The 15,480-nt window shown below is 42.1% G+C and overlaps 1 protein-coding gene across 3 annotated transcripts in view; it reads right to left on the bottom strand.

Moving 5' to 3' along the window:
• The window catches only part of LOC146798226 (uncharacterized), a 1,134,427-nt gene that overhangs the window by 277,017 nt on the left and 841,930 nt on the right, over nt 1-15,480 (bottom strand). The gene's annotated exons all lie outside the window — the stretch shown is intronic.

A 15,480-nucleotide genomic window follows, 5' to 3' on the forward strand; every position in this document is an offset into this window, starting at 1 on the left:
AATGCAATTTAATTTACACTAACGCTATTTCAAACACAGTAATAAGCCATTCCAAATAATTTGATATTCAGCTTATAGAGTTACAATTGATAACTCAAAATACATTGGCTATAAGTGCAACAAAAGTGTCAAACACTCAAAAGCTGGTTAAAGAGATGGTAAGATGGACAACTTCTCATTTAAGGACTGATGCTGTTATATTTTTACCTACATTGATGGCGAATGTAATAACATCAAGATTGCCTGGCAAACAATCTTAATTTACCATGACAGAATTTAACAAACAGAAGGTAAAGATGGGGGCACGTATTTAGTATCACCGACCGTTGAAGTTATGGGAAAGCACATGAACAGTGGAGGTCCCACTGTGTTACTGAGGATGTTGCTGATTTCAAGAATAATAATCTTGGATTCAATATCTACCTTAGCAAAAAGAAAGTAGAAAAGACTATGGATATTCAAAAGATTGCACATAAAGGAAAGGAAGAGCTAAAGACACATAGGCATAATAATGTAAATCAATCAGGAATAAAGTGGAGTGGTACAGAAAATCAAGCAAAAACAAGTAGAAAGAGAGCAGTAAGAGACAAAAAGTATCAAAAAGAGCAGGAGAAATTAAAACTTAAAGCATCCGTATATATGGAAGTATTAAAGAAGAGAGAGAAGGTGGCCAGCATAGCGGACATGTCTCCACCTGTGGAAGATTTTGAGGTGGTAGAACATGGATAGAATATGACATAACTGAATTGAATTTAGGCTAATCATTACTTGAACCTTGTGCAAGTAATTCTAAACTCATTGAGATCTCATAAAAGATTGTAAAACTCAATAGAGGTCCCAGGCACTGAAACAGTCAAGAAAAGATTTTGGGATGATGCCGCAAGCTAGAATGAACTTACTTTAACCAATACTGAACCCACTTGTAAATCCCTCTACTATCACTAAAATAGATCATATGCTTAGTCCTGTATGAAAGTGATATGAAAATATAATGATTGCCAAGATCCCATTGTATTTTTCTAAGGGAAGGCACTATATTATAAACAGGGATACTTTATAGGCCAATTGAATAACTTTGAGGAATGTCTTACTTTGGAATTAATTGACTTAGAAATGTTAAAGAGAAAGAACAATTTTGAATAATCATTCAACCCCAATAAGATTAATATGGGTATTGAGGAAAAACTGGGGGCCTTATTTATGAGAAGTGTTGCATCGCTGCGACAAAGCAGCGATGCAACACTTCTCACTGTGCCCTCCTTGCGACACCGTGAATGCGCCGTATTTACAGTACGGCACATCATGGCGCGAGGAGTTACAGATTCGTCAGTATTAGTGAAGTATGTGTAGGCGCAAATGTGACGCATTGCTGGGTGTGTCTGAAAACAGATGCAACTCCAGCAATGTTTAACGGCCCTGCGTCACCCTTACGTTTGCCATGAAGCAGGCGTAAGGTTTTGACACAATGGCGTTCTAGAAGTGGCGCACTGAAATCATATAGATTTCAATGCGCCACTTCTATGAGGCTTTGATGTGGGGGAACACAGGTATTATGTAGCGCAGGGGTTTACGAAGTGACGCATCTGCCTAGATGCGTCACTTTGTAAATATGGAGCAACGTGGCGCATTATGTACGCCGCCATAGTGTCACAAAAAGCGATGCAACTCCAGCGTAAATGTGATGCAGGGCTTCATAAATAAGGCTCTGGATCTCTTAATAATATGTTTAAAACAAGTAGCCAAGAATAAATGTCTGAGGATATTAGGTGAGATTTGATTGATTGGTTTCAACATTCATAATATACACCATGCAGCAGAGCTGACACCATGAAACAAGTGTGAAATAATGTGGTTTAGTGTAGACTTTGCAGATTGTACTACAGGGATGTTATCACTGTTAATTTAGTGAGCGAGAAAGACTCTGGATAAAAAAATTCTTACTAAGTAAATACAGATAGCAAGAATTTAGTTTGCGAGAAAGCAACTGGATTAAACAATTCTTAATAAGTAAATACAGATAGCAAGAATAACAATTGTTTGCTTTTCAAAATGCCATTAAGTGATGTTCATGGACTGAGTACATCAATGAAAAATATGTATTTTCAACAATTTTTGAGGAATTTAAAACATTGAAATTACTGGAGACCTGGTTGAGGATGAAATCAGAAGATTATATTATTTTTTCAGAGTAGGCAGTTACAGTCAATGAAGGAAGGCATTCGGGTGGTAGAGACACTTGCTTGTCTGGAGAAATTGTAAGATCATGTAAGATACTTGACATGGAATGTCCATAGTGCTTGGATGCTCTAGCAGAGTTCCTTTCAGAGGTTAATTGGTGCCAGCAGATAATCATATTACATCTCTACATTACTAATAGAAATGGGCATTTAATGATGGAAATTAATAATAGCAGTGGGATCTGCAGAACTTTTGTCCACTGTATCATGAGATCCATCTGTTGTTTGGGGGTGATTCTTATTTAAGGTTTTATTTATCTGAGATTGCTTTGTTCTCAAAAGTCTTAGCCTAGTTGATACTGTTCTTGCTCCAATGGGTAAATACTATTGTTCTTAGGAAGGCGTGCTTAAGGCAAGCCCGTCTGCGCCCCTCCGCCCGCATCCGGCCAGAGCCAGAGACCCTGGTCTTTCCCAACCAGCTCCTAAAGTCTATACTTCAGAGACACATCAATTCCTTTGCACTTGTAGTCAGTTCAAATGGACGACCTATCCTTCTCCCAGGGCGGTGTCAGTTTCCCCTAGCCAGGAGAAGGCTTTCCAGCCCAGGGCTAAGGATTTAACTGTCTCTCCCCAGCTCAAACTTCTAAGGTGTTTCAATTTAAATTGTCATTTTCTCCCAAAAAATCAGACTTGTTAATTTAACTTCTTTTGTGATATGGACCCTGATATAATCTTTTTAACTGAAACGTGGCTCCATGATGGCTCCTCACCTGATATAATTTCTGCTCTCCCTGCTAATTTCGCTCTCATGGGGATAAATAGACCACACAGAATAGGTGGAGGCATTGCCATTATTTATAAAAAGGATTACAAATGCAATATTAAAGACCTACAAATCCCTAATTGTGAGACTCTCCATTTTTCTCTTCTTATCTTGCCAAAAATTACTCTTCAAGGGGCCCTTATTTACTGTACCCCAGGGTCTTCTAGCAATTGGTGCGCAGTTTTACCAGATTATCTGGCACCACACATTTTACAGGCAGATAATTTTACTTTGCTTGGAGACATTAATCTGCATCTCAAGGACCCAAAAAATAAGCTATCCTTAACCCTCATAGATGACTTGGGATCACTTAATCTTTGTCTTCTGAACTCTGTCCCCACCCAGACTGCGGGACATCTTTTTGGACCCCATCTTCCCCAACCTCTCCTCCCTTTCCGTCAACCCCCCGCTCCAACTTTGTTGTACGGATCATTATGCAGTACCTATTAATATTGCAGTTCCCTTCTCTTCCTCTCCTTGGTCGGTACAACAAATTAGTAACAGGCATTGGGCTAAATTGGACATGGTGGAATTAAACAAACTACTTTTACATACCATCCTTGCCCTGGTTTCTACACCCGATACTGATCAAATTGCTGTACATCACTGACTTGAAATGACTACGGATTCCATTCTGTCTGGATCATCTAAAACACGAGGCAGAATGCGTTCTCCGGCACGGTGGTTTAATGATACCCTTCGCTCAGAAAAAAAGGCTGTAATTCCCTCAAAAGGGGTTGAAGGAAGCATTATGCATCCAAGGACAGGGCTAAATATGTAGCTGCCTTGAAAAAATATCATGCCTCTTGCAAATCAGCACGTGCAAAAAACTATACAGAATTGATTACCAATGCCCAATACTGTCAAAAGACTCTGTTTAAAGTAGTAAATGATCTGTACGCAGCTAGCTCGTTCACACCGCCCCCCCTCTTTTTCTCAACAACAGTGTGACGAACTTGCCTCCTTTTTTCTAAGCAAAGTTGAGCTAATTCATCGGCAATTAGAAGCAGATGCTTCTATGTTAGAGACACCGTCAATCGCTGAAACCCAACCACTTGGGCCACTGGTACTACATCCTGGGGATGGCCAGCCCATAGTTAAGTCAGACAAGCCCTTGGAAATCAGGGCCTGGCCCCTTTTGGAACTAGCATCACTGCAAACTTTACTGGCTACCATCAAGTCTGGCTCCCCGCTTGAACCCCTCCCACCATCAAAACTTAAACTTTAGATGAAACTGCCCTCACAGTAGTTCTGGATCTCCTTAATTCTTCCTTGATCACGGGTGAGGTACCTCAGAATTGGAAGCATGCCTTGATACTCCCTCTGCTCAAGAAGAATGACCTTGACCCTCAATGTTGGTCAAACTTTAGGCCAATTTCTCTTCTCTCCGTTTTCTCCAAAATTCTGGAAAAAAATGTTAACATGCACCTCTCTTCCTTCCTCACTGCTTTTAACCTGCTGCATCTATCCCAGTCTGGGTTTAGGACAGGCCACAACACCAAATCCGTCCTACTTGAAGTCACAGAACTTCTTAGGTAAGAACTCAATTCTGGTGGGACCGCCGCCCTTATCCTGCTGGATTTAAGTGTGGCTTTCGATATGGTCTCACACTCCATTCTTCTGGACAGATTGGAGGCTTCAGGCATTGCTGGCATTGCCTTGAAGAGGCTATCGTCTTTTCTGAAAAATCTAACTTTTTAGGTCTTATCAGCAAACAATACCTTTACGACCCTAACACTGACCTCAGGGGTCACACAGGGATCTATACTGAGCCCTCTGCTTTTTAACATTTATCTTCGTCCCGTGATGGATGTGATTGAAGAGTCTGGTCTCACCGTATTTCCTTATGCGGATGACTCGCAGATTATTTTCTCACTATCTGATGCTCAAAATAAAGATCCTTTCCCACTCAAGCAAGGCCTGTATAATGTCGCTCTTTGGATGAACAGAAACGCCCTAAAATTGAGTGGCAATAAAACCGAAGTCCTGATTCTGGGAAATAACGCCAAACTTTGGAGAGTTAACCACTAGCCCGTCATACTGGGGCCTTTACCCGTACCGGTTGATAAGGTTAAGAATGTCGGCTTCATCATTGATAAGAATCTTTCCCTTAAGTCGCAGGTCTCCAAGCTTACAACCTCTTGCTTTTCCATTCTTAAATGGCTCAAGAAAATCCTTTGGCTGATTCCTTTAAGCACCCAGAGAACAGTGCTACAGGCCCTGGTAACGTCCAGATTGGACTATGGGAACTATATCTGGGCGCTGATAAAGCCTTGATTCGCCACCTGCAGATCATCCAGAATGCGTCCGCTCCCCTTCTTTTCAGGCTGTCGAGATATGCTTCCGTCTCTCCCTTGCTTCACAAAAGACATTGGCTGAAAGTTGACACACGGATTAAATTCAAGGCCTTATGTTACATATTTCGAAGTAGACATGGTCTTGCCCCTTCTTATTTCCAAGATCTGGTCTCTCTTTATGTCCCTACCCGATCGCTGAGATCAGCTAACCTCGCACTGTTTACCACGCCTAGGTTTCTTAGAGCTCGTATTAAGGGGCGCTCCTTCTCCATTTTAGGACCAAAACTCCGGAATTCACTTTCGGTAGCTCTCAGAAACTGTAACTCATTGCTTACTTTCCGTAAGAACTTAAAAATCATGCTCTTCAACTGCGCTGACAGAGCCTTCGTCATCTGGTTATGTTGCTGTGTCTTCTTGTTTTATTTAGCATCTTGCTTACTCTCTGCCACTAGCGCTGGGAGACCCCTTTGGGTAGCTGCGTGCTCTATAAGCTTCTTAAATAAATAATAAATAAAATAAATAAGGACACCAAAATGGCATCACACATGATTCAGACCTTATTAGAAATGTGTAGATATTCTTAAATGGTAGATTTCCTGCTGATGTTCCCTCAAGAAAAACGTTCATTTTACAGCACCTCAAATCATCCTGATTACAGTTTTATACACATATCACATTGAAACGTTTGACTAATGTCTCTGTTATTAAAAGAAACAAAAATGATCCTTGTGTACAGATGGCCGACTTTAGACTGGAACTAGATAGTTGTTGTACCCTTAAGTGGGATTATAAATTGTCTTTCTCTCAAATGCCATACACAAGAAAACAGAGAAATTGATTTTGAATATCCAAACTTGGCAAAGGGCATATTTATAGCTAAAATGTTTGATCAGAATCATCCGCTATTATGGTGTATAGAACTGATTGAAGTGTTTGCCTACAGACAAAACTATTTTGGTAAAATAAGGAATCTGTAAACATGAATAAACAAATAGTGTTCTAGCTGAATATAAAGTGCAAATTCTGCAGGGAAAAGAATGCTGTTAGATTGTACAACAAAAGCTTCAGTTTAGAATTGGCAGATGATGCTTGCAATAATTAAACATGGTGATTCAGGCAGATTTGGGTCATTAGTTAATAGAGGGTTAGATGTGTCACCAATTAAATTAGAATGCATGATCTCCAAAGAAGAGTGGATAGAATTCTTACACGAATGATATTGTGTCCATGACTCAGTAGACAGGCTTGATGAGTATTCAACTAATGAGGAAACTACTGAACTTGATCATATTGAAGTTATTTCTGACATCATTAGGAGCATGCATCCATACAGTGCAGCAGGCACAGTTAATATACCTGCTTATGATTTCATTCTTAATATCGAGTGGTAGGCAACCCAACTGTGTCAGTTTCTTAGAAGGGTTCCAAGGAATGGAACGATCCCTCCCTCTTGCACTGAGTAATAGCAAAACCAATATTTAACAGGGGCTCGAGATTTAAGCCAATCTTGTCAGTGGCGGCTTCTCTTGTGAATCAGTAGTGGGGTGGGATGTGGGAGGGGGTGGGGGAGTGAAAAATAATAAGATAACTTACCTGCCGGCCGGCTCTTCCTGGTCTCTGTGATCAGGAAGCACCCACGCTCCCTAAGCCAATTGCCACGCTGCAATGCAGTGTTGTGATTAGTCCAAGTGTTGTGGCTTGGCGCTCAGACAAGGAATGGAATCTGGGCATGTTCTCACCCAGGCTGTAATACAGCCTGGGTGGAGAACATGCACAGTGTGCATGACTGTTTGGCCGGACAAAGATGGTCGGCCAAACAGTCCTGGGCATTTAGAGAGTACCACCACTCCTCCCCCCCCTGTGCTGCCCTGCCTAGCCTCACCCTGCGCCACCAAACTGGCTCAGCACGGAAAAACAAAATAATAATAACCTCATGTTATTATCATTTTATTTTTCCTTTTTTGCTGTGCTGAAAGGCAGTGGGGCGACGCTCCTCCGCCTTAGAGGAGGAGCCAAACTTGAATCTTGTTATTGCTTCGTTTTGCTGATAGATTGCTCCGCAAGATTGTCTCGCCACTGCTGCTATTACAAGAGTGGGTCTCCTCCAAGGAAAGGGTGCCTGTCACACTGGCTGGGTTTCAAGCTGGGCATTCAACCCTGGACCACAGCTTGTGCTATGGAATGCTGCATCGAAGTCCGTAGAACAGGGTCATTTTTTTTAATATCACTTCTTTGAGGACTTTCGCTTAGCAGAGGACGCTTGTCAAAGAACCTCACTAAATGGACTATCCCCACTGGTTTATTGGAACAGTCCAATTAATGTGTAGGAAATTTGCACCCAAATACAATTATTTAACTATTTCTTTTCCATTTGTAGGCAAAGTTATTGCCCACAACGTGGGCACCCTGGCTTTGGGAGAATAAATGAAGTACGAAGGTCAAAGGGAATTAAGGAGCAGTGAAAGAACGGTTATTAGTTCAGTTTTGAAACAGTTGAGGGTGGATGCATTTTTACTGTCCAAAAGAAGAGTATTACAGGCCGTTGCTGCTAGGTAGAAGCTGCGCATGCAAGGAAAAAAAGCGGTTAAGTGAAGCAGATCTCAGCAGTTTGACAGCTGATGGACAGCACATCGATTGGCTATATGATAGGCCGGAGTTGTTTCGGGCTTTGAAGACCAGATAAAGGTGAGACATTTTAGTATTGGCAGCCAATGCACCTGCACGAGATAAGGGGTGACTGAGGCTCGAGGGGGGCGAAGGTGCAAAGTTCTGCATTGTTTGACGATGTTGAACAAGGCGAGCAGAGCAGCCTAGATACAGTGAATTACAGTAATCAAGCCTAAAGGTAATCAAGATGTGGGTTACTGTTGCCTGAGTGTGCAGTGGAGGAAAGACCTAGATCTGTTTGAACCTTTTGATCAGGGAGAAGGAAATAACTGCACCTGCAGAAGGGAGATTACCTAGTTTAGTTGCCCACCAAAGTGAAGCGTCCTCACCAATAAGAATGATCTGGTTTTTATCACCACTATGTTTAAGCGATTTGTTGTCATCCAATGGCAGACCGCAATCATGCAGGATTTGAATGTGTCTTGTGGTGAGAACGAATTATCAGTGATGTTGAGGATAATAATGGTATCGTCTGAGTGTGAAATAATGTTGAAAATGAATGACTGTAAAAAGGAAGCCGGCAAGATTACATATGAATTAAATAGAATTGGACTGAGCGATGAGCCCTGGGGGTCCCCACGAGAAATAGGAGTGGCATTGGACTGAAAAGGTGCTAGGGATTCATCTTTAGACCGGTCACTGAGGAAAGAAGCTATCCATGTAAGTGCTTTCAGGCAGATGCCTGTTCCTGCAGCCCGATGATATGATAGAGCTGCATGAAAAGTGACACGTAATTCCATTAGGAGTGGTGCTGCTCAACCGCTTTGATCCAGGGTCTGTTTGAGATGTTCAATGGCTGCTAAAAGAGCAGTCATGGTGCAGTTGCTTGGGCAAAAACTTGATTGTGAGTGATCTAGAAGGGTGTTATGCTCTAGATAAGAAGACAATGGACTGTTAACATGTGTCTCAAGGATTTTGGAAAGGTAGGGCATTAAAGCAAAGGGACGATAATTCCTGATGTCTAGAGGATTAAATGGAGGGTTTCTTCAGTCATAGGATTACATTGGCTTGTTTCCAGCAACATAGCCAATGCTATGGAGGCGTTGCAGATTAGGGCTAACCCCAGGGGTTAGGCTAGCCATTTGGGGAAATAGGGGTCAGGCTGGAGCCAGACTTTACCAGCAACAGAAGTAATAGAAATGGACTTTATATGATGAATCTAGGGAAGGGTAGAGCCTTAAGAAGAAAGTGTGTTCAAGGAGGCTATATTCTCCTGGAGCATGAGGTTGGAGCGGTGATTTTATCTTGGAAAAATGTGGAAAGATCATTGCACAAGCTTTCTGTAAGTCTATTGACATTGTTAAGTGCAGTTAGGCTTAAAATGTTTCCTCTGTATCGCGTCTAGTGGTGGTGGAGGTTGGGTCTTTGCAACTGCCCAGCTCAGTGAATTGCACAACTTCTTGGTGTTGTGAAGTATGTTTTTGTAGCAATAGCTACCTTACCTTAGCCTGTTTCTAAGCACTCATACTGTTTACAGATAAGAGACTAAAGGCATAGGGAGATTGTGAGGCCTAAGATTCCATTACATTCTAATTAAATAATCAAGTCACTTGCTTTGTATACTTGACTCGCAAAAGGTACCGACAGCAAGACAAGAATGCTTACTCCATGGTGAGCTATAGGGATAGCAACTCAGATACAGAATGACACAGTAATTGGAATCTATGCCTCTGTCAAGCCTGATTTAGATTTCGGTGGATAGATTGCTCCGTATCAACGGTGACACATTTCCCGTTCACTGAAATATAAATCCCATACTATCCTATGGGATTTATATTTCGGCGGACGAAATATTGGTCACCTGTTGAAATCTAAAGCAGGCCCTATGTCTCTTCTAGAGGCTAAGGGCTTGAGTTAGAGGGCTGTATGAATGCGCCTTCCATAATAACTTCATGACCCATAGTCCATACAATGCACATTCTTCACTCACCCTATGCCCAGCTTACGCACCTCCCTCCACTGAGCGCCATTCTCCTGGCATCAATATGGTCCTCAATCACAACACAAACATACTTTTTGGCCCCTGGAAAAATGTTTGGCAGTACCCATGATGTATCATATGTATATTTGATATGCATTGCCCTGCGTGGCTTATATGAAAATTATTGGACAATTATTTTTTTTGAAAGAGCAACTTAAATTGTGGATGAGGAAACACGATGAAATTTAACATAAATTCTTAAACAACATTCTATGAAATAGATTTAAAAAAAACAGTATGTAGTACTAAATTCAAGCCTAAACTCAAACAGCACAATAACACCTTTTACTTGTAAACACTGCACAAACCCACTGCAATTATTGAATGCAAGAACAATGATACTTTAGAAGATGAGTCTTTTGTCCTGTGAGCAGCTAATTGAATATTAGAACCACGATATGTCGATAAAAAAGGATATTAACTAAAACTGCTATATTGTTAACAATACATACGATTATAAACGAAAAGTTTACTAGGAACAAAGAAAAACAAATGAAAAATATTAATGAAGCAATATCTAATAAAATGTCTCCATACAAATGGAATGTCTTGAGTCTATAATTGGCAACAACAACTTTAATCAAGAAAGAGCGCTGGTTTCTCCCCTGAAATACAGTTTTCTGCATGGGTAGGAAATACATTTCCAGTGGTGCTTAAAGTACAGTTCCGACTAATAATGAAGGGTAAAGAGACCCCAAAGCATAATTGGTAAAAGTAAAAAAGTACTAGTGGCCCCAAGGTTCAATTTAAGTCAAGAGTGCCCATTTGGCGATGAACTCAACCTGGTGCTCAAGAAGTACAATATAGTTTTTCCCTTTGACTCCCTGTGTGTCAATCCAGTGATCTCCCCCACTTTCATTGGGAGAGGGAGCCACAGCTTTCATGACTTCATTATATTTTCAAGGGATCTAAGAACCTGGGCAGCAGACTATACACTGGCAGAATCTCCCCTCAGTGACCACAGGCTTCTGGCTATATCAATTAGCGACTCTCTCTTTGCCAAGAGGCAGTCGAAGGTTAATCCTTTACCACTGTCCAATTCTAAGAACAAAGGGGCGGTTATGAGATGGGCAAAGGTCGACAATGATTCTTTCACGGCTGCCCTTCAGCGTTTAACACACCCCGACTTTTTGACTTGCCTGGGTAATCACGACAATCCCAGGGGAGAGTTTGAGCTATTAACTGGGTTCGATACAATCTATAACACGGCACGCAACATGCTCACGCTCCCAAACACACCCAATATCAGGAGGCAACCTCAATAGCTTGATGCTAACTGCACCAAAGCCCATAACGAATTGTTAGCAGCGCTTAAAGAGTGTGTCCGCAGCAGCAGGACCGAGTACAAGAAGGCTTAAAGGGCTCGGAAGAAAACCATTCGCGAAGAAGCTTATCATTCCCAGTGCAGGCTAGTGACCTAAAGGATAGCAAAGCCTTTTGGACGATGGTAAATCGTAGACACTTTGAGAAATTCAGGAACCCGGTCTTGACACAGTGATCCCCACGGAAAAATGGACTGCTCATATTACTCATCTTTATTCAGACCCCACCTGCATGGAGGGGTCAATCTCTAGACATAATAATTTGATCCCAATCCAATCATCTCCAGGTTTCTCTTCTATCTCTCTGTCAGTAGTCATGCCATCTTTCAGGCTGGAGATTGAGATGAATGAGGTGGTAGAAGCAATAGGCCGATGCCCTGTGGGGAAAGCCGGCATACCGGTTAATCCTCTATAAGACCAATCTACCATAGTGGACACCACTCTTGACTAATGTCTTCAAGACCATTTCAGCCACAAACTCTCCGAAGGCCTGGTCCCACGCGACCAGCATCTCTATCTTTAAGGATAACTAACAGTGCTATTGCCCAATATCACTGATTAACTCCACAGCCAAGATAATGGGCAGAATCCTGCTAGAGCACCTGCAAACCAGGGCCCATGAGCACAATGTGCTTTCAGACCTCCAATTTGACTTTCCCCTGGCCTAGGAACAGATAAACAGTGCCTCAATTTACACCTACTGATAGGTAAATATACTGTGGCTAAAAAGGGCAAGATGTACCTTGCATCCATAGATCTAATCTCAGACTTTGATTCGTAAACAGAACCAAGCTGTGGACCATTACGCTTGATCTTGGGGTTGAGCCGAATATTGTTTCTTTCTTGAGAGAACTCCAGATTGATGTGACAACCAGTGCCATGTATGGCCCGGGGAGGGGTGGTTGGAGACAACCGAACCGTCTGACTTGCCATAGGAATATAACAGGGTTGCGTCCTGACCCCCTTCCTCTTTTCTCTGTATGTAAATGGCCTTGAAGAAGAACTGCTTGATCTTAACGCTGACTATCTGCGAATAGGTAATCGTAGTAACCGCGCACTGATTAATGCTGATGATACAGTGTTTAAAGCTAGGACGGTAATCGCTTTACAACGATTGCTTGATTTTTTTTCTCCTTTATGACTAGCTTGCATCTTGTTGTCAATCAGGCAAAAACTCATGTCATGGTCTTAGAATCCAGCAGGAAGGAAAACATTGCCTTAAAGGGTAAAATAACAATAGTGTCAGCACTATCCCAACGTTCCCCTATTTTGGGATACCAGTTGGCGAAAAACTTACTTGGGGTCCATTGAAGGCAAGAAGTGCTGCCACTCTGGCAAAAAGTTTTGCCACCAAAATAGGAAATAAGCCCATTAAAGAGCTTGCCACCATATGCAAAGCTAAGTGCTGCTCAAATACCAGCTAAGGGGCAGGTGTCTGGGGTTATAGTGATCAGAAAGGGTTGGAGAAGTACGAAAATGGCTTCATCATGCAGTTACTAGCTGTCTCAAAATCCACCAACTACTTTATTTGTCACTCTGAAACTGGGATAGGTTTTATCAGTGACATAATAAAGTTGCAGCCACTCCTTTTATGGATTAAGATATGGACAAAGACCGAAGCCTCTCTCAACCAAGCGGTTCTTACTGACTGTCTAAAATGGGATAGTTGCTTGAAAATTCCGTGGAGTATGTACATTGACAATTCCTGCATGAGCTTGGGCTAGAGAGATCTTTTTGAGACCCCGGGAACATATCCGGCTAGCTTCCAGAATACTTTGAAAGCATGTTTTTGGCTAAGTGTAATGACAAGAGACTCATGTCAGAAGCCAACAAGCCGACTTTCCAGGCATGTACTTGTAATGGTATTGAGCCACAGCTGACCTGGGTCACCAATTTGCACCATAGGTTCCTACTGGTGAGATTTAGATTAAATATTGCACATTTACTAGTGGTCTATCCCATGCAGGGCACCTACTTTGCCTATCTATCCCCGTGTCCATGTGACGGTTGCTCCAAGCAATGCACACTGCACTTTATGTTCACTTGTAATTATTATGTATCATTAAGGAAACTGTTTATTCTACCCTTTTTGAAACAGGCCAACATTAGATATTGCAGGGCCGCCTTAGCATTTTTACAGTCACTGCCAACAGCGAGGATTTGCTTTCTAACTGCAACATATATCCAACTTGCCATACGGCAGAGGGCATCTGTTTTATTGCGACGAATTGTCTTTTATATATGGTTTTTGCACAGGTCATTTTTGTTGAAGGTTTTTATCGTCTTTTTAGGTCTTTTTACAATCGCATGATGATCGATTGAAATTACGCCACAAACAGGTCTACTGAGTCTACTTTCCCCTCTGAGTCCTATTTGTATGCTATCTCAATACTCTTTGGGCTATGTCGGATATCTCCAGACTGGTACTGGTAGTTTTAAGACGAGGGTCATCTAGCTCCTGGTACTTGGTAAAAGAGTTATCTCAGCTGGCTTCTTCATTTGCACCCAAGCAAGTTTTCTCGTACCGTTAGGGGGGTTCCTCCATTTCCAGACGCCTACGCCTCTCAGCTTGCTGAGTGTGGGTATAGACAACTTGAGTGTGCATGTGAAGTGAGATTGGTGGTGAATGAGGATACAAAAAACAAAAAAAGGCAATAAAGACAAGTCTACTGATGCAGAGAGTGCTCCAAATACCCCTGTTAACATAGCAGACCCTTTTATAAGTTTTTTTTCTGTTAGGCATTGGTAGAGGGAATCCCCCCAAATTACTAATCGTCATCATTATTTTGAGCTGTGTTCCAAAATTGTTGCTATGCACTTTATGCCATTATCGGGCTGAATTGATTGTATTTTTATTTTATGTTCTTGTTTTATATGTACTTTTATTGTCTTTACTAACTGAATAAAGAAAATATTTGATTTGAAGCAAAGAATGATTCGTGGGTTTGTGGCACATGCCAAAAGACAACACGCCATAATCATAAAAACCCGACAAGACCTCGATAGCCCGTAGCCTTTGCTTTGCTTGGAAGACATGATGAAGGGTCAGCTGAAGTGAATGTGTGGAGGGTGACTCAAGTGCAAGGGTCTAACCTGGAGCAGGAGAAGTCCTGTTGCGGTGCTGGCCGGATCTGCACCAAGAAAGCAAATGTGACTAAATAAATCAACTGAATATGGAAGATGCATTGAGAGCACCAAAGAACTCCTTCTGTTGTTGTACTTGTACTGGCCGTTGACCTGCCTAAATTTGCTGAAAGACTTATCATGCGCCCCAAAGTCTGAGGGGGACACATGTGTTTTTACTTTCATCCTTGATCCTTAGGGTGTACTCTGTTGGCTAAGAGTAGGTACGATGATTCCGGAACAATTTCACCAATTCAGGGGTGCAAATCTATAACTTGCAGAGCTGTTGGGAAGAAGAGCCCATCTGGGGCCCAGCTAATCTCGATATTTGGGTCCAGATGGGAAGGGAGAGAAATTAGTGGCTTCAGTGGGTGAGGATCCAGAACCTGAGATTGAAGAGCCACCCTGGATCCCATTTCGGAAATATACCCCCACTGGTGGCTGCTGAAAATCTGAGCACTGCTAATGCTTTGTTTCTTGTGCAAGAAGACATCCAAAAAATGGTCCCTGAAATGGGAGCAGTGTGATAACCCACAGTGCAAAGGAAGGTTAGGCAGTTGTTGCTTAACCTGGTATGCAGAAAGTGGCTTGGAGATAAGAACCCGGATTCCAGAGATTCAGAGTACACTTCTGTAAACCAGCACTATAGTGGTAGACCTTCTGAAGGTGTTCTAGTATAGCAAAAGGAACTGCCGTGAGTTCTAGTTGGGTGAAAGTTGACAGGGAGACATCTAGAGAGTCACGCCCTGCTCTTTCCCCTGATGTATGACCAGGTCTCAAGAAGTATATTCCTGGAGAGATCAGGTTCCAGCGTTTCTATAATGTGCTTAGATGAGAGGGATCTGGTTACTTGACACCTCTGAGTGAAAGTGGAAAGTGACAAGCGTAAACATGCCTCCCACAGAACAAAAACAAAAGGGCTTCAAAGACAACCAAGTTTTTCTTTCTCTCCAGTCATATTCCTCCCAGCAACCTTCTGAAACGATAGAGGAATCAATGATCTTTGGGTGGCTAACCTTTCCCAAGATGAGTCTCTCTAACCGGAGAAATTAAAAGACTTGTGCCTGAAAATGAGGGGCATTAACCAGCA

This window comes from Triturus cristatus, chromosome 9 (assembly GCF_964204655.1).
Source record: "Triturus cristatus chromosome 9, aTriCri1.1, whole genome shotgun sequence".
NCBI lineage: Eukaryota > Metazoa > Chordata > Amphibia > Caudata > Salamandridae > Triturus > Triturus cristatus.